General features: G+C 40.4%; 1 pseudogene; it reads right to left on the reverse strand.

Moving 5' to 3' along the window:
* Positions 1–700: 700 nt before the first annotated feature.
* Positions 701–27,550, reverse strand: LOC149309668 (prostatic acid phosphatase-like; annotated as a pseudogene).
* Positions 27,551–27,782: the final 232 nt, after the last annotated feature.

The following is a 27,782-nucleotide window of genomic DNA, read 5'->3' on the forward strand; positions in this document are numbered from 1 at the left end:
ACTGATCATGATTAAAAAATGGGTAAAGTAAAACATGATGAGAATAAGAGCAAAACAGAACATTTACAATTGTTCATCTATATGTATATCACGAATGTCTGTTTTCAGCTGTGACATCATTTCCCCAGCGCCTTCCAGAATTACAGATTTATTTGCTGAAAACTGGTGGTAAGCAGAACTTAGAAAGGTTAGTTTTTGACTATACTTCCTGAAATTCCCCAGCCAGCCTGGCCACTTGAATTCTGGGAGTTACAGCCAACATAATAACTTTACCAAGCTCTGCCTTGGAGCTTACAAGCTGAATACAACTCTGTCAAATTTTCACTCCTAAAGGAAAAAAAAATGTTTCTAAATGGTAAGACAATTCTGTGAAATTGTTGAGGATGTCATAAGTAGACAGATGACATGAAGGCATGTACACACACACAGAGAGAGAAACAAATGATGTAAAGATTCATATCTCTTTGGAACAGAAATTGAGCAGTTATGTCAACTTTTTGTTTGAAAGCATGGGCCAAGGACTACTGCTTGGAATGATCATGGCATCCCTTTTACAATATCCTTTATTGAATTATTTACCTGAGAGAATCACAGAAGATTAAAACAGTTGTTTGTAAGGCCATTCAAGAAGTATTAAGAAACATACATTTTCATTAGAGCTTCTCTTTTATAGAAATAGAATATAATAGAAATTTTATTTTTACCCCGCCTCTCCCGCAGGATCGGGAGCTTGTTTTGCTTTTAGTGAAAACATGTTCGTCCTGTCTTCAGTGTCTTCAACTTTGTAACCCTTCAAAAATAATGAATAAACCTATCAGAAAATGGGAAAAAGTGAAATACACAATTTAAAACTAGAGAAGATGAGATGGAAAGAAGGATGATTCAATAACTCATCACATGCGGACCTTTAAAGCCATTCTCGTGAAGCAAACTGAAGTGGCTTCAGGATGTGTATATCGCTGTAGATTTTGTGGGGTAGATTCATTGAGAGATGGATGAGAGTTTAGAAAAAAACTGTTTTGGACGACAGGTCCCAGAAATCTACCAGCATGAAGAGTGGTAGGGGTTTTCTCTGAACTTTAGGACTTTATCACATGAAGCTGTCAAAGCAGGCTTACAGCAAGATAGTAGTGTCTGTGGCTGTTATCTTATTACACAGTGCTTTGTCTTCTGTCTGTTCTTGGAATGCACCTCTTCATTAATGGTTAAAACCTGTCAATGCCTCCCAATCACACTACTTTTTCATGTGTGATTAGTTCCTTCCATTGTATTTATGATAATCAGGCAATTGTGTGGTGCGAGTGGGCATGATTATGCTCCTCTTCCCCTCTCCCTCGCTATTCCCAAGCAGACTGTTTTTCTTTTATTTTCATTTTTTCCATTTCTTTTCTTTTTTTACAATCAGGCAATTGTTGTGGCTGTCAATTGAAAATATATTTTTTAAAAAACCCAGACCTGAAAGCATAGGACAAAATGGTGGCATTATGAAGGCTAGCATGCAGAAGACAAGATTACCGGAGCACTATGGCACTTTTGAAGAGCTGTGCAAAAATGACGGTCCCCAAACTGGTATGTTTGCATTTCCTAAACTAATGTGAATGTGGCATTTAGCATGCTGGTGTGTTAAAGTCTGTAGTTTATAAAAGCATTGCTTTCCTAGCAGAAGCATTAACTCTAACCAGGATTTTGAGCTTTCTTGCAGAAATACTATGGCGATTACTGTACCACAAAAGCTTCTGAGTTACCTTTGAGTTTTGCTTCTATTCTTTACATGCTTTTCCCCAGTCATCCACTATGATTGGAGAAACCAGTTCAGCAAACCTGCCTAGAGGACAGGAATGTGTACAGCCAGGAAGATGGAGTGGATAAGGTTCCCTTGAAGTGTCATTTCGGAAGAACATTTCCACAGTGTATTGCCTTAATGGAGATCCCAAGGCAAAGGAGAAAAACAGATTGATCAATTGTGTTATTTAAAAGATTCCTGTTCACGGAACTTGTGCAATAATCAACAGGATACATTCAAATCAGGAATAGGACTCTAGACAAGGCAGTGACAACTTGAACAGATAATCCTAGCCATAATGAGCATTTAATCAAAGCAAGCATCCAGGAATCCTACTTGTGGTGAAGTACTGGAGCCATTCCCCGTTTTTGTGTTAGATAAAAAACAACAACACTCACATCCAAATATTATTGAATTCGTTGTTGTGTGCCTTCAAATCATATCCAGCTTAAAGTGACCCTATCATGGGGTTTTCTTGACAAGAATTGTTCAGAGAATTTTTGACATTGCCTTCCTCTGGGTCTGAGAGAGTGTGACTTTCCCAGGGCACCCAGTGGGTTTCCATGGCTGAGTGGGGATTTGAACCCTGGTCTCTCAAAGTCCTAGTCCAACACTCAGCCCACTGTACCATGCTGGCTCACTAGCAAACATGAGATAAGTGAGATAAAATGAGGTAATGAGTTAAAAACAAATAGAAATGGTAAAGTGCAACCCTGTGTTAGTATATCTTTGCTAATGCAATGGGACATTTTCCCACTCCTGTATGAGAAACTCACTGTTAATATGTCTCCAGAAGACTTTCCATCTTTACAGAGTAGGGTTTTTTTAAAATGTAAAATTAGATAGACCAATGGCTGGGACTAGTTCCATGACTCATAGATGGAAGAGTATGAATCGGGTGAATTACTTCCTTCCACGTCTCTACTATGGGTTTCTCTCCCCTCTCCTTCTTAGAAAAGAAACTCAATATATTGGAGTGAATGAGGGAGCTGTGGGAATGGGGAAAAGAAAAACACTCTGTTCCTGGTTTCACTCCACTAAAATCATTAGCTCAGGATATGTTAGTGATTTTGCCATTCAAAGCAAAGTGCATTTGATTTTGTACGAATAATCCAAAGATACGTACCCCTTGCTATCTTGATACAGTTCCATAAAATGGCAAGAAGTGTAGGGTGGCACTTTCCCATTGTAAATATCAAGTGCCATTTGAATGGCTGCAAGGCTGGGTGAATGCTGTGAAAATAAATTAGAGCAGTTACAGAATATAGAATATACCATACTACAGATACATAGGTATTGGCATGCATGCAGATGCAATATACCCTGAGTCCAATCCAAACAAAGAAAAATGAATTTGAGCTAAATTTAGTCAAACATAAAATCAGTGGGAAGTAAAGTAGTCATGAGTAAACTTATTCATTTATATATTTGATTTATATTCTATTGAGCAGTCCTATAGTTGTCCACTGGGAGATAAGAACAATGGGACTTATGCCCAGATATTATATGTATGATCCCAATGTTTGGGAGTAAGGTGGAATATAAATCAAATATACAAATGAATAAAAAGCAGATATGGGCTGCTGGGAACATGAACTGGGTAGGAGACACCCTCAAACTGCATCAAGTCAAGCTCATCTCCTTCCACTCCCACTGCAACTTCCTTGAGTAAGGCAGGGAAGAAAAGAGATGAGGGTGGGGTGATGTTAGATGATGCTTCCTTTTGAAAATGAAACTGTTACCATTCACAAATGAACCCTGATAGTCTGTTGCTGCTGAAGGAAAAGGGGAGGGTGAGGAAAAAAGGAATCTAGCAGCCCTCTTAAGACATTTAAGACATTTGGGGGTTTCAGTCCCCTTCCTCAGATGCAGTTACTGATATCCACAGATTTGTTGCTGTGTGCTTTCAAGTCATTACCGACTTATGGAAACCTTAAGGAGCCCTGGTGGCACAGTGGGTAAATGCCGGCACTGCAGGCACAAGGTTGTGAGTTTGATCCCACAGGGCTCCAGGTTGACTCAGCCTTCCATCCTTTCGTAGGTCAGTAAAATGAGCAACCAGCTTGTTGGGAGCAATTGTTTTACAGATTGTAAATCGCTTAGAGAGTGCTGAGTACACTGATAAGCAGTATAGAAATGTAAATGCTATTATTATTATTAAGGCAACGCTATAGGGTTTTCTTGGCAGATTTCTTCAGAGGGGGATTGTCACTGCAATTCTCTGAGGCTGAGAGAGTATGCCTTGCCCAAGGTCGCCCAGCAGATTTTCATGGTCAAATCGGAATTTGAGCCCTGATTTCCAGAGTCATAGTCCAGTGCTCAAACCACTATACTGCACTCGCTTGATATCCTCAAAAGCTCATGCTAAAATATAATCAGTCTTAAAGGGTCTGTAGAGTCCCCCTTCCCCTCTCTTTTTCATTTGTGCTTATTCTCAAATGTGAGTTATAATTTTGCTTCTTCAGAACATTTTCTTCTCTGTAGAATGGAGAGTCCAGTGGAAACTTTCCAGAGCTGGGAGTGGGGGAGGTATCAAAGGCTTATATTGTAAGGTTTCAATATACCCAGATTAAAACCAGATTCTTTGCATAGTACTTGTTAGGATCATTAGTTGCCCCAGATTCTAGGATTTCATTCAACTGAAACATTAGGAAGAACTTTCTGACGGTAAGAGCTGTTTGACAGTGGTGGAGTCTCCTTCTTTGGAGGTCTTTAAATGGCCATCTATTAGGAGTGCTCCTAATGTGTATTCCTACAAAATTGCCAGAACTTCCCATGTTTAATATGTACTATCACTTAAAATAAGAAGATGCCTTGATGTGGCAACTGTATATAAACATGTGTCCAAAGACTCCCTTTGCATCAGGGGTGGGGAATCATACGGCCTTCCAGATTTTGTCAGATTGCAAATTCCAACATTGGTATGCTGGGAGCTGCAGTTTTAACATTTTAAATGACTCCTGTGACTTTACATGCTGGTTCAACATGTCAATCAGAGAGGGCATGCTCACATTGTGCATCAGCAGTTTGGGGAGGTGAAAATTAGATATCGCTCTCCGTGTGTCTTATGTCCATGCATAGAGGACATTGTATTTATTCATTTGTTCAATTTATTTCCCCCTTTTTCCCAAACAAGAAACCCAAGGTAGTTTATAACAAGGTTAAAACAAGATAAAACAACAAGGCAGATTATAGAAAAGTTAAAAGACAGTTATATTAGCTACCTTGTAAAAACACCCATAATTTATAAGAATATAAAATCATTTAAAAGGTATAACCATAAAGATTAAAAATGCAGCACCTATACCTCATTATAAGCCTCTTTTCATGACCCATTAACAGGTACATAGCTGGGGAGGAGGGAGGCAAAATAAGGGCATTGCCCCTCTGAATGACAACATTCCGGTGATATTTATTTTAGTCACCAAATTCCTAATATTGAAGAGAATGAGTTACTGAAAATCATTCGTACCTAGACATCTTATGCATGCTGTGTTCTCATTTCATTGGTAACTATGCCCCTTTTCTTTGAAAGTCTAAATTCTGAATGCTGAACTGAAGTTTTAAATTACTGCAATACTAGAATTTGGGGAAATAAAGAAAAATCACTATAGAGGGACAGAATTCTTATCCAGGGGCAGGGGTGACAATGCCCTCATTCTGTCACACACACCTCTGTAGCTACACTTCTCACTATTATTCATCATATGCCTTTTAAAATACATAGTTCTTTACCTATTAGAATAAAAAGAGCAGAGAAGAAGCCACTCCAGCCTCCCAGGTAAAGGAATTGCACAATCTGGGAGCCACCATTGAGGAGGCCATCTCACATGTCCTCACCAGATAGTCATGTGAGGATAGTGAGACCAATAATAATAATAATAATAATAATAATAATATGCCCCCACTTGATGATCTTAAGACTTAGGTAGACTCATAAAGGAAAGTGCAGTCTTTTTGATAATCGGGTCCCAAACCACATAGGTTTTTATAGGCCTTAATCAGCACATTGACTTGCATCCAGAAACAAACTAGGGCATTTTTTATCTCAAAATAGTGAAGAAAAATAATCAAACACTTACTGCAGAATAGGCCACTAATTTCCGCTTATTCCCACTGGCTGTAGCAGCGATGAGGTCATTTAAGATAGTTTTCACAAGCACACCTGCATGGATGGGGGGGGGGGAGTGAAATAACAGTAAAATGAAACCCATGTTTTACAATAGTAAAATAACAATACAATACTAGCAAAGTACAACACTTTTCTACCATGTCATGATACCCATATTTTTCGCTTGACACAGACACCCCGCTCTGTCTGATGATAGGGCCAGCCCTGGCTCCAGAAGGCCCATCGTTCATATAGGGTATGGTGAGGTGGAATGGGAGGTAGACCTGTAGACTTTTCCAGGTGACTCCCAGATAAACTTGGGTGTCATTCTGCTTACCTCCTTGTAGTTTTGATTTCTCATTTTTCTTGTAAATTCCAAAAAAAGCCTCATGAGTCAAGTCTGACAGTTTATTCAGTTCATCCAGTATCTCTTTTGTGACCCAGCTTGGCAGAGGGTAATTATGAATAATCTATGGCAAATTTAAAGAGGAAAAGGTTAACTTTTTTATGGAGCCCTGGGTTTCTTTGCAATGAGGTTTGTCTAATATACAGTCGCCCTTCTCTCTGGTGATCTCAGATCATTGGAGAGGTCCACTGGGAAGGAGGAGGGAAGGGCTCTTCTCCTTCCCAGTTTATTCGCATAACAATCCAGTGATGAAGCCAGGCTGAGAGAGAATGTGACAGGTCCAAGACGTAGTGGAGTCTTGAGTGTAGACTCCCTAAATCTAGTGTTGCTAGGTCAGAATTATGCCAGGACCTGAAATTTCAGGTCAAAATTTGAGTGCTAGGAGCAAAATTTTAAAGAATATATATATATATATATATATATATATATATATATATATATATATTTGATTAAAAAACAACAACTAGGACCTCTCCTTTCTTCTCCCACTGAGTTTCACTCCACTCACCCCATATTTTCAGCATTTCAATTGGACACAGGTGAATACCACAGCCTGTTTGTGCCCAAAGGCAGATGTTTGAGAAATAGTAGCATCCCTCTTTGTGCCCCCTGGTAATGCCACTGTACAGACCTTACAAGGCTGTGCTCTTGCCCTGAGATCCCCCCCCCCCAGCCCTGAAGAAGAGGACCCAGGCCCTGGGATTTGACAACCCTCCCCAAATCACAGTCTAATGCTAAAACAGCTACATCACATTGATTCTCCTTAGCCATTTACAGACATTGAGAAATCAAAGTGCAGAGAAGACAGTATATGTTGGGTGTGCTTCTAATATGCATTTAGACTGCTTCTGCACATAGCGTACATGTCCAATGCATGTATAGCAATAGCATTTACATTTCTATACCGATTATCAGTGAACTCAGCCCTCTCTAGGCAGTTTACAATCTATAAATACATACACTCATCCCTCCACATTCACTGGGGTTAGAGGCACAGGACCTCCATGAATGCGGAAAAACCACAAATAACAAAAACACCATGTTTTTATGTGAGAGAACACCTTTCTAGGCATCTCTAGGATGGACCTCCAGTGCAACTCTGTGGTTAACATCTGCCAGACATTGACCATAGAATTGTGCTGGAGGAGCCACAAATGTCCAGTGGAGTGTTCTCTTTAGGAACCTCTAGGTCCTTCAGTGCGATTTTTGGTTAAAGTTGACTACAGAGTTGCAGTGGAAAACCTAGATATTCCTAGAGAGAACATATTAATAAAATCTGTGAATAATCAAATCCACAGAAGTCTAAGCTGCAAATGTGGAGGGACGAGTGTACAATAAGCTATCTTCAGAACATGCCCCCTTCACCCCCCTTTCACACCATACCCCCTCTTGGTCTGTGTGGTTTGTGTATGTTGTACTTAAACCACTGGAGGTATTACACATTCCCTTTTTTGCATTGCTGCCCCAACTGTTGGCTCTGTCCTTTTTAAATGCACACCTGCACTGATGCAGTCAGGGTTAGGATGAAGTGTTCCTTTGAGACTGGTCTTGTATTGGGGTGTTTATATGCACAATTGAAGGCGTGCACTTTCCCAACTTTTTGGTTGCTTTTAGTTTGGCTTCCCCCACCTTAGAGCGGCTGCATCTTCTAAACGCTATGCCCTCAAAGTGGCCTGAAACTTTTGGCATGTCTGTTTGAAGCCTGAATCCAGCTGCTAGAGAGAAAGGTAAAGGATACATTGCAGACAATGAGGTATTCCAATTGCAATCTTTCTCCACTTGGGGCACCTAGATGTTGTTGAGTTGCAACCTCCATCCTCTTGACCAGAATGATCAATGATAAAAGATGATGGGTGTTTTAGTCCAGCAACATCTGGGGACCCAAGTTGAAAGGGGCTGATTTAGGGTTATACTTCTGTTCAGAATGACACATCATTTTTGATGATTGCAGTACCTTACACATCAGGGAAGTGTAGAGATTCAAAGCTTTCCCATTTTGTAGGTATTTTAGTGTGGCCACATCGAGACCTGTGTACTTTGCCAAGCTGTGAAAGAATTTCTGAAAGAGAAGAGGAAAAGAACAATCAGTCAAGGCTACATCTCTGTACAGTATATTGGTACACACCCCACTGTTTGACACAGGCATGATGCATTTGGTTTTCGGACAGGAGGCTCATTCATCACAGCTGTAAAGTTTATCACACTTGTAAGATCACATAATTACATGGCATTTTTCCAAAATGAATAAATGGATTGAACAGACTGATAGGTAGACAGACAGACAGATAGATATCAATATACTCCTCTTTCTGAGAGAAGAAAAAGTTTTCAAATAAATTTTCATACAATCGTGCAACAATCACACAATCAGTTTTGTTCTTACTTACCATATTGGGTAACATTTTTTGAAATATGCTTGATGCCATGGTTTCATTCTGAATCTTCTCATATCGTGCACAGCCAGGAAAAGGAGGGTGTATCTTAGGGGAAACAGTAAATAAATTATTTTTCATAAATATAAAAGCTCATTCTATCTTAATCTCTATCTTGGTCAACTAAATCACATGCCAGTGACAGGAATTAACTAAGGCGCATTCCAGACGTGCAAAAAGTATGTAGTAGGTACGTACTAGGGTTAGGAAAGGGCGTCCTTTCCAGACGCCCTAACCCTAGTAAGTACCTAGTACTTACAAAATGGCGGCACCCATTCTACATGGGCGCCACCATTTTGACATGATGGACGCCTAGCGTCCGCATGTCCCAGCGCACTTGTGATGCCGCAAGTGCACCATTGGTGCCTTGTGGCGTCACAATGGCGCCAGAAAAAGAAGCCGCTTTTTGCGGCTTCTTTTTCCACCGCCGGGAAGCCTCGCCATTTGGAAGCTGAGCCTTCCCGGCAGCGGAAACGGAGGCGGTCTGTAAACCACCTCTATTAACTTAATTTAGGACCCAAACAGACAGGCCAAAATAAAGTTGCTTCAGGTCACTTTGAAGGTATGCTGCTTAAATGACACACATATCTTAAGAGGCCAGAAGCTGTGCCAAAGCTGTGATCCAGTCCTTAGGAATGGAACATGGCTTTGGTGTGGCTTCCAGCCTCTTAGACACATGCATCATTTAAACAGCATACCTTCAAAGTGACCTGAAGCAGCTTTATTTTGGCCTGTCTCTTTGGGCCCTAAGTTATTAAGTTAATTATTACTTATCCTATTAAAGACATGGGTCATTTTCTAAGGAAAAAAGTACAATTAAAAATAATAAAAGGACCCATGATACTGAAATCAGATACTTCTGTTTATCTATAAAATTTGAAATATTTCTAAAAAAATTGTGAAGTAAAAAACATGTGACATAAACATAAACTCCTTAGAAAAAAATTTCAGACAGCTTTCCTCTGCAATTTACAAAGTGTTATGAAGTCAAATTCCTGGTTCCAACTAAAATAGAACTATTACATCAATTGCTGAACTGTAAATCAAAACTTGTATATAGTCAGTTGTTTCAATGGGATTACTTTACCTGGGACTAGCAACTGGATTTAGGCCATAATCTAAAAGACACATCTGTCCAAACATTATGAATCATTAAAAATCAGTGGCACGACTGCAAGAATGTTTGAGGCTTTGCCAAAGCTGAGGTAAATATTCACCGAGAAGTGCTTTTACACACCTATTAAAGTCTGTTTAATTTATTTCTCTTGCAGAATTGCAAGGAAGAAGGCAGAAGGAGGACTTGTTAAACTATAACACAGATGGTTGTGCCCATTTAACAAAAAATAAAACTATGTCAGATTGTTGATCTTGATCTAGAGAGATCTAGGTTCATCTCCCCATCAAACCATGAAAGTCACTTGGGCTGCATCTGCACTGCAGAAATAATGTAGTTTGACAAGGCTTGAATTGCCATAGCTAAATGCTATGGCATTCTTGGATTTGTAGTGGCCACAGAGATCTCTAACAGAGAAGGCTAAATGTCTCACAAAAATACAAACCTGAGGATACCATAGAATGGAGCCATGGCAGTTAAAGCTGTGTGAAAATGCATTATTTCAGGAGTGCGGATGCAGCCTTGGTGACCAATTACTATTCCTCAGCTTGACCTTACATGGTAGTTGTGAGAATAGAGTGCAGAGGAGGAAAGCTATGCATGCCACTTTGAGCTTATACAGGAGGAAAGGTGGAGTATGAATGTAAATAAGAAATAAGTACATATTTTTCTCCAAACAAGAGCTTTTCTCGCACAAAGTAACTTAAAACAGAATTTTGGTGGAGAAAGAATTGCAAATAAGGCCCATTCCATCTACAAGGGGATTAAAAATATTGCAAATCCAGTGAAGGAATCATGTATGCCCAATGATTAATTTCACTATCACATAGTTTAATAAATGCAAATAGTTACAGGAATCTTTGGGATTTTTTTCCCTTTAAAATTATGTATGATCATTTGGCTAATGTCAACAGATTTTAAACTAATAAATAAAAAAGGGCAGTTTAAAAGCAAGAGTGATCTTCTATGCATACCAGTGATTCTACCACCATCTACAACAGCTACTGCATAGAAGCTCCTCATCTGTATCTAGAACGTCTGCTGGAATTCACATGGGAATTAGGGTAGAATGAAGAGGATACTTAAGGAGATGAGATTATAAAGACAGAAAGGGGGAAACAAATGAAGGGGTTTGGGGAGAGTGGATGAAAAATATGTTTCTCAAAATTTTATACAGTGTTTCTTCTCTCTCAGGCTCAACATTGGGTCACTGTGGGTGGGGATCAACAAGGCAGATGGTATTTTTCAGCTTCATTCTCATAAGTCTTTCATTGCAGACATTTATTTTAAGTGTAAACGGCAATTTAACATAAATTTAGTACTAACATTTCCCCTTCTACTGTTGATATACACTCGTTCCTCCGCATTTGCTGGGGTTAAGGGCGCAGAAGCCCCGTGAACTTGGAAAAACTGCAAATAACAAAAAAACACTATGTTTTTACCTGAGAGAACACCTCTCTAGGAATCTCTAGGTCCTCCAGTGCAACCCTGGTCAACATATGCCAGACATTGACCATAGAATTGCATTGGAGGAGTTACAAATGCCTAGTGGAGTGTTCTAGGAATCTCTAGGTCCTACAGTGTGACCTTTGGTTAAAGTTGGCCATAGAGTTGTGCTGGAGGACCTAGATATTCCTAGAGAAAACATATATTAATAAAATCCATGAATAATCAAATGTGGAGGGATGAGCGTAACTGAATTATATTTTAAAGCTTCTTAATGAGTAATTAAAGGCAGTAGCTTCTCTCTACCAATTTCCCTGTCTCTGCCTCATGCTTCATGAAAAATTGAGCCACTTGCTAAATGACGGCCACATGTTATATAAAATAATGATCCAAAAAGGAAATACAGTAGAACTATGTATCTGAGAAACTGCAACAAGCCAACCCCAAAAACCTGGCCAGTTTTAATGCGCCAAGTTGCAATGGCTTCTCCTGTACCAATTCAACTGCTCATTAAAATCAATTGAGGAATTTCTTCTTTTTGTCTTAGTTATGAAAAATGAAATCTGAACTCTCCATAGAAGCCAAGAGGACCAAATTGAGGCTGTTGTACTTTGGCCACATCATGAGAAGGCATGACTGACTGGATAATGCTTGGAAAGGTAGAAGGCAGTAGTCCTAGAAGAAGGCTGCACAGCAGATGGATAGACTCAGTCATAGAGGATATGGCCCTAAGTGTGCATGACCTGAGCAGGGCAGGTGAAGATAGGATGACTTGGTGGTGTTTCATTCATAGTGTTGCCATATGTCAAAATTGACTTGAGGTCCATTAACACCAACAAATGAACACTTAGTGCAGACAAACTGGTAGGGCCTTCTTGGTGTCTGCCTTAGTTGCCACTTGGGCAACAAATATTCAGGACTTCATAGTCTGAGTGGAAATGACACAGTATGAGCAGAGGCCACTTATGAATGGGGATAGCAAAATATGTAATGGAAAGCAGCAGCAACCACAACAAACCTTTTCAACCTGTTGGCTTCAGCAAGATCTTGGCTTATGCTCTGTGTGACATTTGCAAATTTCCTCAAAATCTTTGGCTATATGGCAGAAGAGTGCCTGAAATGACCAGATGGATTAAGACCCGTTCTAAGGTTACCTTTGATTTGTTGTGTCAAAGTAAATATATTGTCAGTGTTTGTGTGAACAGTTTGGCAGATCTGTCAATATTCACATGAAAAATTTAGGTGCATATTTGTATGCATTTTTCTTAATACATGCATTTTGGCATACATTTGGGTTTAATGTGTGTTTATTTTATTGGTATAGTTTATTTTTACAAATATCTCTTTCTGATTAAAATAGTGTTTTGAAATTATCAATCAATCAATTTTATTAATCTTAAGCCAAAGGCCATTCACATGATTAATATGTAAAACCGATAACAAAAATTCGATATTCTAAAATGCTCCATGAAATAACTAACATCCGAATTTTATACATTAAACATAATAAAATTTCAGACAATTGACTAAAACAACATTAAAACAACTTAAAAAATTAGATAAGATCATCCCCATGGCAATCAACTGCAATGTCCGCTATAACTCTTGCCCAAATTTTGATTGCTGCTGAGGCAAACAATGAAACCTTGTAAGTTACCTTAGAAGCAATATCAGACAAGAGATAAAAAATCTTTTCAGACGTAGTATTAGACTGTAAATTGGACAGAATAGATCCCATAAATTTAGTTCTTGGCTCAGTATACAGTCGGCCCTCCTTATACGTGGATTTGCCATCCGCGGATTTGAGCATCCGCGGATGGCAAATCGGGAAATTGTTCCCAATGGCGGCGCGCGTGGACGCGCGCCGCCATTGGGACAAAAGTTCCTTCTCCCTCCCCTCCCTCACTTCCCTCCTCCCTTCCCTCCCTGCCTCCCTCCCTTCCCTTCCCCTTACTTACCTTCTTGGCGTAGCGGCTTGGCCTCCGCCGCCGCCGCTGCGGGGGAAGCCAGGTGGCAGCGGCGGCGGTGGAGGTCAAGCCTCGGCTTACTCGCCACCGCCGAGAAAGGGAGCGATGGCGGTGCTGGAGGCCTCTTGGCCCCCAACAGCACCCTCACCGGGCCTTTCCTGCGGTGGCGGTGAGGAAGGAGGGCTGCTGCGCTGGAGGCCTTCAAGGGCTCCCGCGCCGGTCTCCGGTCTCCTCCAGGCCTCCACCGCTGCGGAAGGGCCGGATACCGGTGCTGGAGGCCAAGAGGGCCCCAGCACCGACACTCGCCCCTTCCGTGGCAGCAGCGGCGGTGCAGAGGCCGGGTGCTGGCGCTGGAGGCCTTGAAGGCCTCTGGCGCTGCTGCCCTCCGCGCCTCCTCTTCCCCACCTCCCCGCCTTTTTTTCTTGAAGAGGAGGCGTGGAGGGCAGCAGTGCCAGAGGCCTTCAAGGCCTCCAGTGCCAGCACCTGGCCTCCTCCAGGCCTCCGCGGCCACGCAAGGGCCATGTATCGGTGCTGGGGCCTCTTGGCCTCCAACACCTGTACCCGCCCCTTCCGTGGCAGCAGTGGCGGCGCGGAGGCCGGATGCCGGCACGGGAGCCCTTGAAGGCCTCCGGCGCGGCAGCCCTCCTTCCTCGCCGCCACCGCAGGAAAGACCCGGTGGCGATACTGTTGGGGGCCAAGAGGCCTCCAGCACCGCCATCGCGCCCTTTCTCGGTGGCGGCGAGTAAGCCGAGGCTTGACCTCCGCCGCCGCCGCTGCCACCTGGCTTCCCCCGCAGCGGCGGTGGCGGAGGCCAAGCCGCTGCGCCGAGAAGGTAAGTAAGGGGGAGGGAAGGGAGGGAGGCAGGGAGGGAAGGGAGGAGGGAAGTGAGGGAGGGGAGGGAGAAGGAACTTTTGTCTCAATGGCGGTGCGCGTGCACGCGCGCTGCCATTGGGACAAATGGGACTTGAGCATACGCGGATTTTGGTATACGTGGGGGGGGTCCGGAACGGATCCCCCGCGTATAACAAGGACCCACTGTATAGTGAGCAAAAAAGCAGATAATGAGGCAAATCCTCGATTTATGGTGCTCCACAAATACATAAACGGGAATCCTTAGGTGTGTGTGAATATCTGCCATCAATCATAGCTGAGGACATTATCTGAAAAAACAGAGAGCTGTAAAGGCCTGCCTAAGCTTTGGGAATATAAGCTTCCCTAGGTAAGCAGCCATCTGGTGGTCCAGTTTATATAATCTAAACCATTTGGAAAATTTCGAGTTGTTAATAGCTTGTTTATCCAGATACACATCCTGGTTGAAAATATATTCACGAAGCTTCTCTCTTGAATTCCAGATAGAAGGATTATCAATTAGAGCAGGGTATGATTCAAGCAACCTATGGTATCTTAATCTCCAAACTTTGCAGCTTGGTAAATGTTGGAAACATAACTTAGGAAAAATCTTAACCGGAAAATATTTTACAGATCTCCAGTAATTAAATAAAGTGAAATGAATACGAGCTCTGATGGAAGGGAAACCAACCTCTACCAGAACCAAAGCTGCAGGCGTGCCAGGTGGAAGCATAAGCAATTTCTTGAAAAATGTATTTTGGAGGGCTTCCAGTTTGACCAGTTGGGAATCATTGTTTCACAAATATGTGCAATTTTGTGTGCAACTAGAGGGTGGAATGGAATTGGAATATATTGAAAGGAAGCAGAGGGCTTGCTGGAGTCCCAAAGAATAGGATTCTGAAATGCAACATTTGTTCCAAATACTGCTTGTTGTTCATCTAGTCTACACCTTCCCTCCATTCTATTACTGTTGAAGTCTGGTTTTATCGTGAGAATTTTATAATTAATTCCAGATTTGAAGATTGCATATTAATTAATTTGTTTTCTGTTGCACAGCTTTCCTTACTGCCTTAAAAACAACAACAGGTCTTCTGAAATTACACTGGCAATTCCATCTAACTGGGTAATCATGGGCCTGTCTTCAAGGGCCAATTAAAGATCCTCTCCTTGTTGGTGAGGAAACCATATGATGCATGACCCAGAGTCCAGTTCTGGTGCGAACAGACTGGATGACAGCTGGTCCATTCTGCACCTGAATTGTGGCATGACACCCTTAAAATGGATTTACATCATCCAATGATGCAAAAATACATTACTCAGTGACCAAAAAGACCCTTTGCTCCATATTTTCTTGGAAGACCCAGAGCACTCTGTTTTCATGCTGGGTGGCTGTTTGGAACATGCCCCATTCTGCCACATGGTGTGTCACTGCTGCTGCCAGCCACTCATTCTGCAGCAGCAGCAGCAGAAACACCAGACATGTCAGCAGGATGCCCATGTGATCAGCCACCCAGCTTCATAATGGAGGGCCTCTGCAATAAGGGAGGGTCAGGGCAGCTCTGGGGCCAGGATACTCTGGCTTGCCCTGTGCTACTGCAAACAGGACCTAGGTCAGGATCTAATGTAAAGTTAGAAGAGGGAAAAAAACTCCATTAGTACAAATGAGCTGGATATAACCCTTTTGAAAATGGTAGCTTAAAAGGCAGTTTGCATAAGTGGCTTGTACTGCACAACTGAAAACTCTCCTGAGTACCTTGCATGCAGTAATCCTACAAATCTATTCATACTAGCACCATGACACTATTGGGTTTAGATCTTAACTTAGCCGCTTTGATTGCCCTGCAGCAAAATGGGAAACAAATAAATGTTTTATTATTATTTATTTAACTACCACCTTGTAACATTGGCCTTCCAACATGGAACATTCAACTAGCTGCAATCTTGCATGGTTTAGTATAGTGTAATAGTTTCGCATGCCAAACTATCCTATGCTGGGCCATTTACTACTCCTGAGACCTACCATGATGCTCCTGAAGGCTCCACTCCATGACTTTTCTATGCCTGGAGGAGAGCAGGGGGAAGGAGTTGTGGGAGCATCTGGCTATGTCCCTGTAGCCAGATGCAAAATGATTACACAATCTGCTGAGGTCTACTGAGGAGCTCTAGAAGTCTCAGTGTCTGAGGCACTAATTTCATGTTTGGCTATGGGACACATCCAGATGGATATACAATGCTCCCTCATTCAGGCATGGAATGGTCATGTACAGCTTCAGCATCTCTATAATAGGCCTGTGGGGGCAGGTAGCTTTGGTTGCTGTGGAGGGATGAAGTGAACATCAGCCTCCGCAGTGACCAAAAATAAACCCACACAGGCATAAAATTAACTTACACCTGCATATGCCACTAATAGGATGCCAACCACTGTGTTATTTGAACTAAATGTTTTTTTTAAAACTGACCTTGAAAATAAATCAGGCAGAAAAAATAAGGAATAATATTATGACTCTAAATTGCTTGAAACTTCTGCCTGGAAAATATTTTCTAAGTGTGAAAGACTTGCATTTATAATGTCTTTTAAGATAAAGGAAAAAACCCTGGTATATCTTTTCCTCCCAAAAGATCATGATGTGATCTCTTGAGGAAGAAGCAAAGATGTCAAGGTTCTGGAAACATCACAGGGTAGTCTTTCAATACTTGTCTCCTTTTTTCTTTTTGACAGCTGAACTCTTTTGTAGCCAGCTGGATTGATTTAAACCAAGACAATCTAAAGCTATATTTCAATTATGGCATAAATTGACAAAAAAGTTTTAAATCAGGTTTCCTATTTACGCTTCAGATATTTCTTTAAAAATAGCAAAGTACACAGTAATTGACTGATGTCTCCATTAACATGTTGATTACAACAGAATGTAGTTCATATAGCACTTAGTTGAGTGCATTTTACTTCATCAATATCAAGCATTTTGGTATTCATAATGCATTGCTTATTTAACAGGTAAATTGCTCTTTGCTTATGATTTGTCAAGTTACACAGACATAGTAACTAGACATTAGCCACACACGCATATCACAATCTGGATTTTTGTTTTCTTTCTTTATGTAGAAGTACAAGAGCATCAAACAAGGTAAATATTGGTCCAACAAATGATAAGATTTTTCCAGAAAGAAGGGCTGATCATTATCAGGGAGTTACCTTCTAGGAATCTTTATTTTAGTAGGTGACTAGATGACTATTTAATTATTTAAATTTTATTTCTAACTGAATTATCTCTATTCAGTTGTTGGTAGTGCTTTTCAGACATCAAGGGAAGGGTGGATGAATAAAGATGGGCTGAATAAAGATGTTTGCTGGTACAGGTATGAAATCACAACAAGCCTTATAACCAGGGAGGGGATAGAGCCCCCAGGCTGCTTTTGGTTTTCATATAACAAAGAAGAAGGTGTTTGGTGCTTTGAAACAATCATGAACATGAAGTAACATTATTTCTAATTTTGCTTCTGCATTGCTGTACAGTTTTTTTTTAAAAAAAATCAGCTCTTTTAAAATCCATCCTGTTTTGTGATGATGGGGTACAATGAAGACAAAAGATTTACCTGCTGAATGCTTTAAAAACCTGCTCTGCAGGTGTTAAAACCATCTTCTATCAGAGATAAATTTAGTTAATATGAGCGGCTCCTCATGTAACAACCAGCCTGTATTTCTAGATTCAACACTACACTGTTCCTCTTTAGTGTTTATTTATAGGGACTCAAGGAGGCTAACAGCAAATTTAAAACAGTACACATTAAAAACAGTGCAAAAGCATTAAATAGTGTAAAGTTTAAAAAACAATTAACAATGCATAAAGTTAAAAACATCACACATTAAAATATTAAACTGTATTGAAAACCATATACAACCCTTGACATCTGAATTGCACAAGATTTAAAAAGCCTAATGTATCAGTTTGAAAAAGCCTGACAGCACAAAATGTATTTACCTGCCACCAAAAGGGATGGAGCCATCCTGGCTTCTCTAGGGAGAGAGTTCTAGAGTTTGGGAGCAGCCACCAAGAAGGCCCTCTCCCTTGTTCCCACCAAAAGAGTTTGAGGAGGTGGTGGGAGTGAGAGAAAGGTCTCTCCAGATGATCTTAGCACTCTAATTGGGCTCATAAAGGGAGATATGGCCCTTCAAATAACCTGGACCCAAGCTGTATAGAGTTTTATAGGTTAAAAGCAGCACTTTGAATTGTGGGCAGAAATGGACTGGCAGCTGTTGCAACAAGGGAACTGTGTGCTACCTGTAGCCAACCCTAGTTAAAAACCTTGCTCCATATCTTTGGGGCAACTGAAATTTCTGAGCACTTTTCCAAGGGAGCCCTTCATAGAGTGCATTACAGTAATCCCAATGGGATGTAACCAAGGCATCTTTCCCAGAACAAACCTGAATGGAACAACCTGGTCCTTACTTGCAGTCTGCCTCTCACTGAAACCTGGGGTGGTGTTGGAGTAGGAAGGTATCTCACGGGTTTAGATTGTGCAATTAACGTTGGAAGCACATCAACAAAAGGTAGGCTGACCATATTTTGTTGAGACAAAACTAGGATGTTGGGATGGCAAAAAAGGGATGGATTTATGTAATATTCTGCACTCATGAAAAGTAAGATGATAATAAAGGTTTTATTACATACACATATTGCTCTAACAATTATTCTTCAGTGACAGAAACCATACAAAATTTTAGGTAGATGTAGAGGGGAGACTGTATTTTACCACAATCATACCATGAATATTTCTGTGATGAAGTAATGTTACACTGCAAATTTTGGTCTTTCAACACCATATCATAAAACTTCTCACACTCCATGACACATTTTTTTGTTGAGTCCCACAGTTTCAAACAGGGATTGTCAAACCATTTTGCAACATAATGGGATTTTACTTCAAAAGGGGACAAAATTGCTATTTATATTAAAACATCAGGATGCTCTGGAGGTATGAAAGAAAGGGTACTGTTTCATTTAAAATGTAATGTATGGTCAGCCTAACCAAAGGTATCCTTCCTGTTTCCTACTTAAGAAAAACAAAAAACAAACAAAAACGTGTTGAGTTGGGAGGCAGAGAAAAATGGAAGATTTAATTATGTTGAAAAGTTTAATAAAATGTCCTTTGTTAATTCTGTTTACAAATCAGTTCTAGAAATGGACAAGTTGTTAGTGAGAGAGAGACAGATGGATGACATACTATTACATATAATGAAATTACTTTGTATTGAAGTAGAGGTGGAAAGGAAAATTAATGAAAATGATCCAGATGTTAGCTGACTGACAGACGGGTGGTGGTGGATTAACACAGAATTTGATATTTATTCATAGATCTCTTCTTTGTACTTACAAAATCTTGATACAGGGGTACCACATGTACTGGGATGGGCTGCCACAGGATGTGGGGATTCCAGATCTGGTTGCCAGTTGGAGGATAAAGGGCTGCAAGAGTGGCCAGGGAACTCATGATTGTGCGATCATAGTCTGTACTGACAAAGAAATTCTAAAAATGAAAAGACAAATAAAAACATTGATTGATAATATTTCACCAAGCAGCACAACCTGATAGCTGTTGCCCTTAGCAGTTCTGCCTTTTGTGAAATATTAAAGTTGTATGTATCCCATCCAAAACTGTTGGTAAATATAAATCAGAGTTTTAAAAAAATACTTTTTTGTTGCACTAATAATTTCAGAATTTGGCTGGAATCCCGAAAACACAGTTTTATTAGTCCCCCAGAATTAACATTATCAAGCTTTGGTATAAACAGTTTAGTTTAAACTCAGAACATGCTTCCTCTAGTTTTTCATTTTTATTTTGAGAATTAATAGTGTGTTTCCAATGTTCATCACACAATCTAAACTCATAAGATAGTCAGTAAATGTGTCCTCTTTTTTGCTTTCCATAATATAGTAATGCAAAGAGTGATACCATTACATCCTGGTGTTTAAGTCACTGATTCTGCCCTCTTTCCCCAAAAGAACATGAAACTTATTTTAAATCTTGGGGTAAAATTTCCAAATAAAGCACCAGGACCAGGTTGTTTGCAAGACAACCTTATTTTTGAAAGAACAAGAACAATAGCACAAGGGAAGAAGTGGGGAAGGAAAGCAAGGAATAAGAAAAGGAGATTAGCAAGCCAGCCACATGTTCAACAGTTATCTTTCTCAGTAGTACAGGCTTGAAAACAGGGTTGCATGAAATTCCACACAGTGGACTAAGGCCAATTACTACTCCCAACTAAAGCAACCGATTGACTTAATTGGCTTTACAAAAGAGCTGATTTGCCACTAAGCAATTGATTTAGTGGATTTTCCCTAGTAGAAAGTGGACATTGGATTTAGGTCTGCAAGTATATATATATATATATATATATATATATATATATATATATATAGAAAGCTTACTACACTTACATTTTTGCTGTTGTTGTGTGTCTTCAAGTCATTTCCAACTGAATGGTGATCCTAAAGCAAATCTATCACTGAATTTTCTTGGCAAGATTAATCCATCGGAGGTTTGCCTTTGCTTTCCTCTGTGGCTGAGAGAATGTGACTTGCCAAAGACAACCAGTGTGTTATGCCATTATATTTAATGGGACTTGAGCATCTATGGATTTTGGTATTCATGGGAAGTCCTGGAACCAAACCCCAGCAGATACCAAGGGCCCACCGTATCTGTTTTTAATGATGGTAGCCACTTGAGTTTCCCCAAATTAAAAAAGAAGAAGAAGAAAAAAAAGAAAAAATCTCTGACGATCAAAAATATAGCCAAAGCAAAACAGCTAGTTTTGAGGTAGCTAAAAAATATGTTTGCCCATTTTGTGCAACCCTACAAGAGAAACCCAACTTCATTTCAGACCCTTTTGCTTCTGTATCCACATTCTACATATTGTTTTTCTTTTCAACTGTGAGAATTAGAAATGTAATTTTTTTTAAAAAGCAGAGATTTCTGGAATGCACCATTTTACTCCACAAGTTGATTGTGACAATAGATGCATGAACAGACATATGTAACCCTAGCTGTTTAGGCTCCAAAAATGGGATGCACTACAGTGTGCTTATCTAAATCAGTCCAAGCAAGGATAACACTACAGTGGTTCATGCACATTCACTGGGGTTAAGGGTGAAGGACCCCCATGAATGTGGAAAAACTGCAAATAAAAGAACACTATTCTTTTTACCTTAGAGAACACCTCTCTAGGAATCTCCAGATCCTCCAGTGCAACTCTATGGTCAACATCTGTCAGAGGGTGATCATGAAATCATGCTGGAGGTTCTACAAATGCCAAGAGAAGTGTTTTCTCTATGAACTCCTAGATTTTCCAGCACAACTCTCTGGTCATCCTCTGGCAGAGTTGAGTTGGAGGACCTAGAGATTCCTAGAGAGAGCATATTAAAACTGCAAAAGTCAAAGCCACAAATGTGGAGGGCTAACTGTATATATAATACTTGCCTCTTCACGCTTATATTCAATGCTAAGGAATTTTGCATATCTCCTCCGTAGATACAGTCCAAGCTCATATTGCGCTTGTATTCCAATCTGTATGAGGATAATGACAGTGGTATGAGCCATCTTGAAATGGTTTCAGAATATTAGTATTATTCTCTTTCAGTTAATTTTAAAACACAGCGACTTAACCTTTACAAAAACAAACATGTCTATGGTGATGTCTGCATAGGTCAGAATACTTCAGGAGCAGCCTCGACTTCCTCACTTATGTACTCCTGTTGTGATGCCAGGCTGTTTGCATGTGTGTCCCACTGTGCCTGCAGGAGCGGCCACTACTATGGCAAGTTGCTCACTCTGAAGCCAGAACAAGATGCTTAGTATCAAAGACATGGCTGGGCACCTCGATCTGACCTCTGAGCAAGTGACTCATTGTGGTGACAGTGGGCAGAAGAACAGGACACATTGTAAACAGCTAACCAGCATTGCAACGGAGCACTCCAGATTTTCTGGGAAGATCTAGAACAAAAGATTTTTAACACATTACAAGGGCATTATGCGGCAGGTGTGGTGCTGGAATGGCCAGACATCATTGGGACTGTTCACAGCAGAACCAGAGTTTGGGCTGTGTGTTGTCTGAACTCCGCAATGAGAGGACATTTGGCCTGTGTAGACAGGGCCCATGTCAGGGAAATTGTTCATAGCATCTGCAGTGCAACTAAGACAAAAGAATGGTAGACAGCTTTTCACTCTGTGAGAAGGCAACAGTCCCAGGAATAGAATCCAAGATTTTCCAAATTAGAATTACTATTTCTGTAAAGGTCTAGATCCAAAGACCTTTCTCCTCTTGGGAATACTCCTAATGCAAGATGAATTTTATATGTCTCAAAATGCATCTAACTCTGAATTTGAATAAATTATTTTCCCCCTCAGAATCCGGTGTTCCCCAGCCCTGGATGGATCCCCTTTTTATCCAGTACTGGTTAAAGATAAGCCCCAGAGAATGGAAAATGATCCCCAAACCATCCATTTGTGCCTCTGACCTGTCAACAAGAGCCCGGCAGGTTTCAGGTGGAATGCAGCCTCCAAAATTGAAGCACTTTATACTGTGCAGTTTTTGAAGATTATTCACAGTTTAGGGCTTATTCTGCACACCATTTGTACATTTTTCAATCACAGGAAACAGCATTTTCTGTGTTGTGACTAATATTTTTGTACAGAAATATTATTTTCCACGCAGAAAACGCTGTTTTTTGTGCAGACGTAATGTAGCTGGAGACTTATTCTGAGCAAAATTTACATGTGCCTTATTTTTTGCACAGAATAGAGCAGTTTCTGTGCAGGAAACAGGACAACAATATTTCTGCACAAAAATACATTTTCTAACGATTTGTCATATAATTTCATATATTGTTTCCATCTTTCAAACTCTTTATTCATTAGTATTTCACCCTTAAAGGTGATTGCTGTTTGATTGGGGGTGAGATGTTTTCCTTTTTGTTTATAAATAATGCTCTATGCTAATATGCGAACAGTTATACATCCACAGTGTTGTATGTTGTAAATGTTGTAAATACCAAATATATATATATATATATATATATATATCTCCATAGTCAGAATTCTAATCTCTCCTGTCATCATTTTTTCACATACCTTAGTAAGTTGTCCATATCCTTGGGGCCAGTCACTTTCTTTATGTGGATCAGTTGGGAAGCCTTCAAGGGGAGTTCGATCTCCGTGCCGAAAGATCTGTAAAATAGTATAAAGATTGCATCAGCTCAATTATATAATATTCCAGTATCTGGAGTCTTTGTGACATTCACAAAAAGTTCCAAGGAATGATATGAACAGGCAGGCAAATAGTTGGTTGAGAGGTAGATGAGGTCTGAGAGAGATGGAACTAAAATGGAGGAAGAAAGACAAGTATCTCAAAGAAGAAATGGATCACACACACAAAAAGAGGACACCAATTTGTCTAAAAGTTGCATGTGCTCATTTATATTCATTCAAATTCAGGAAGAATTACAATAATTTAAATCAAAATAACAGCGACATCATAGTTGGGATCTGAATGCTGACTATATGCATCTTGACTAATATGCAAGATACAAAAACTAAGAAGTCTGACTTCATCCATCATATTTAGCTAGGTACAGTTGGACTGCCATTTGATTGAAAAGCTGGCTCAAACAGCAGAAGTGAAAAGGAAGGATTTGACAAAGCAGGTGGGTTTTTTTGTTGTTTTAAAAAATCCCTTTTTGCACAGTCAAAGAGACTAATGGTCTCAGAACTGCAATTCAGCACAAAAGCAGAAATTATCTGGCAAAAGCCTGGCACTTCTCCAACATGCATTGTGTTCCTGAAAGGGAGAAAGAAGAACATTTATTCTTCAGTCATTTCTTTGCTGAGGCTTCATTTTGTGTTATTGTTTGCTTGCACAGGAGATGTAAATGGACTTCTTTCTGGCACATCCTTTCATCATATTCTTTCAAAGCAGTAAATATTCTCACAGGGAAAGGTGTAGTGAACACATTCACATAGCCTGAAAGAATACTTTTAAATCTTTTGTCCCAGCCATGATGGCTGTAGCTGGCATCTGAAGGATAGTAAAGGAACTTTTAGCAGTCTTTCTTCTTGTCAAGGTTTAGCTGCCACGAACTGCATTCTGAATCTGCCCCATTCAGATGAGCTACACTACAAGTCATTAGCCATAAAAAATGGCTCCAGATCTGTCTCCAAATCTGGCAAAACATCAGGAACAAACTCTTCTAGAACATGGACACATAGCCTGAGAAACCCAGGGTGGGGGTCCTAGAACCAAACCTCAGCAGATAATAAGGGACCACTGTATAAAAATTATTTTAAAACAATGTCTAAAGCTAAAAATGTTAAAATTCATTGAGAAACTGTATACAATACATAAAAACATTAGCACACTTCATTAAAACAGTTCCAGTGAGAAGAAAAATGGGAGGTGTCTCAAGAAACCAGGATGGATGACTAATGAACTTTCAACTGAGCTAAGTTTTAAATGGAACATGTATAAGAAACGGAAAAATGGGGAAATCACCAGAGGAATTCAAACAAATAGCGAGCATGTGTAGGGGTAAAGTCAGGAAAGTTAAAGCGCAGAATGAACTCGGGCTTGCTAGAGAGGTTAAGAACAATAAAAAGGGCTTTTTTGGGTATGTCGACAACAAAAGGAAGAAGGAAATAGTAGGGCCACTGCGTGGAGAAGAGGGCAAAATGCTAACAGGGGACAGAGAAAAGGCAGAATTACTCCACACCTTCTTTGCCTCAGTCTTCTCAGAAAAGGAAAAGGGTGCTCAACCTGAGGAGAAAGGACACAGGAACAGGCCAGAATATACTTTTTGTATCATATGTTGACCATGGATTTTTATAACTGGATATTTTTCAACTGGATTATATTACCTCTACTCCTAGAGTATGAGCCAATTTAAATTTATATACCCAGTGTGCCATACTACAAACACATATGCTAGGAACAATCCCACTGAAAGCAGTGAGACTTCAGAGCAGTTATACATAAGGCAAGGGCTGTAAAGATTCCACTCATTGTCATGTAATAATGCAAGCCGGTTTATGTTTTTCTGGACATGAATTTCACTATGTTCAGTAGTTGTTGATTGTATACCTTGTCATTTACCTGAAAGATAAGCAGGATTTTTTTCCTGCAATCTGTAGGACATTGTGCATGTTGACCTGCTGATGGTTTTTCTCTGCACCTTTTTAAAATGCTAATGATCTCATTTTTGATTTCGAACAAAAAAGTTTGGAGACAGCATGTTGAAGGTTCCCCCATGGTATGCATCAAGGCTGGGCAAAGGGTCCCAAGGCTATTTTTGTGGCCCTCAACCCTTCTAGAATCCCCAAGACTGTCCTATTTTATGGCCAAAAATAGAAGATGAATTGGGAAGTTTCCAGGTGTGGAAATTCCCCCTTTTAACAGGGTGCAGACACCCATCTACCCTGCTGCATTGTTTAACATAAAAATGTACCAATTTTTCAAAATGAGGAGTTAGCTTCAAAGATTTTTGTTTTGTGGCATTTTTGGCAGTTCCTACGAACATTAAAATGGTCCAAAGAAGGAAAAATGACCTCAGATTCATTGCATTTTCCCACCCTTGGAATACAAAAATGAGGGGGAAGGTGCAGTCATATGTAGCCCCTGAAAACCCCAAACTAGCTGAAAATGGCAACCATATATGATCCCACTCTTTGGACTATTTTCCAGAATAATGTCACAAAAGATCTGGTTCACCTTCACAAAGAATAGCTGCATTGTAGACACCCTTAGCAATATTTCACCAACCCGATAAGCAACTGTGGTGATGAGGGGAACAGAAGGGAAGCAAATGTGTTTTAGCGCTCTTGTTCACAGAAGAACTAATTTTACCAGGGACACGCAGTGACAAAGAAGAACTGTCCCTAGTCAATGGGAAGAACTGAAATGTATCTCATCAAAGTGTGGGTGACCTTAGGGCCAATTTTGTGATGAATTAAACTTTAAAGGTTAAAGTGATGATGGCCCCTGGCAAATGTGGGATAATTTGCTGCACAGATTTGGGTATTGCTCAGGCAAAGTATCTTGAAGACATTTTGTTTCAGAGAAATGCTTTCGGATTTTTCTTTTCTCTAATGATCCAAAAAAGAAAGAAAGAATAAAGAAAGAAAGAAAAAGAGAGAGAGAGAGAGAGAGAGAGAAAAGAAAAGAAAAGAAAAGAAAAGAAAAGAAAAAGAAAAAGCCACTTAGAGATTTTTCTCCAAACAGTTTTCCCCCATGTTTTGGTGGCAGTTGCCAGTATAGGCCCCTCTCCTTCTGTAAAATGGCTTTACATTCAGGATATTGTTGGGGATGAAATGGTGGACAGGGCACAGAAGTTGTTGACTGTAGTCAGTATCAGTCCGACAGTTAGGCAGACTGTGGTGGCCATGGAGATTTATTTATTAAAATACTTGCATCCCACCCTATATTCAAGGAGCTTAGAGTGGTGGGAGAGTGCTAAGAGGAGCAATTTGTCCTGCTCTCTGCTCCCATCAACCTGCCACTGCTCATGAGAATCCTTCTCTCCGAAGCTCAGTCTCCAGGGTCTAAATTTCTGGCCATGAGGAGTGAATAGAGCCAGGGATTCTGCGCAGACTTCACCTGTGCCAGCATCTGGTAGCAGACCCTAGCCACAGTACCACCCCTGAGGGTGAATGCTCCAGATGCAGGAATTTGTGCCTGCCTTTCACAGGAAGCAAGTGACGAAGGGAAGAAAGCATATAGGCAGATAGGCAAACTCAGTGACATATTCATCTATAATCCATTATCAGTTACATTATAGCCTGCCTTTCTTCCAATAAACTAAGGGTGGCATTCATTGTTTTCCTTTTCCTCCCCACTTTATTTTCACAACCACCCTGGGAGGCAGATCAAGCTGTGAGAGAATGACTTGCCCGTGATCACTTGTTGAGTTTCATTGCAACCAGACTTTTAGTCTCCCAAAATCCAAGACCTGTACAATCTGTCACTCCCCAAGCTGATGGCGCACAAATTGGATAAAATGGCCCCATCAATACCTGATTCCCCTTCTGTTATTACATTGTGCCAGGGATTACAGAAATGGCAGAGCTTATTGAAGTCACCTTTGGGGAGTATAGTTCCCAGAAGTCCCCAACCAGCATAGCCAATGGCCATTTCAGCCGGGAGATGTAGTCCAGAAACATGACTTTGCAGGCTCCGAGAAGCAGGGGAGCATTGGCTTGCTCATAGTGGTAGGGGGAGAGGGGATCACAGGCTGTGCAGGTTCGCCATAGCCAGATATTAAATAAAGCATTTATGTACTTACTATAACAGCACACTTCAGTTCTCTTCCAGTGACACTTTGAAGAAGAAAAAGGGAGAAGAGACTTAGGCAGGAGAAGACGAGAGTTTTGGGTTTGCATGCTTGCTTTGTTACTCCCATTATGGCAGCTGTACTAAAAAAAGAAAATCTTCCTCAGGATTTAAGAGGATGCATACAGGATTCTCCCTTTTAAAGGAAAGCAGAGATGAAGGTGTTCTATTCATCTGAAGTATGTGAAGGCTTGGAATCCAGTTGTGTAACTGGGGAATTCTCCAAACCGTTTGAAAAATGATTTTAACTATATCTACATCTACATCAAATGGCATTTAAACTGCAGTAACAATGGCAATAT

Source organism: Sceloporus occidentalis, unplaced genomic scaffold (genome assembly GCF_023333645.1).
Source record: "Sceloporus occidentalis isolate IW3139 unplaced genomic scaffold, rSceOcc1.0.p SCAF_7, whole genome shotgun sequence".
Classification (NCBI taxonomy): Eukaryota; Metazoa; Chordata; class Lepidosauria; order Squamata; family Phrynosomatidae; genus Sceloporus; species Sceloporus occidentalis.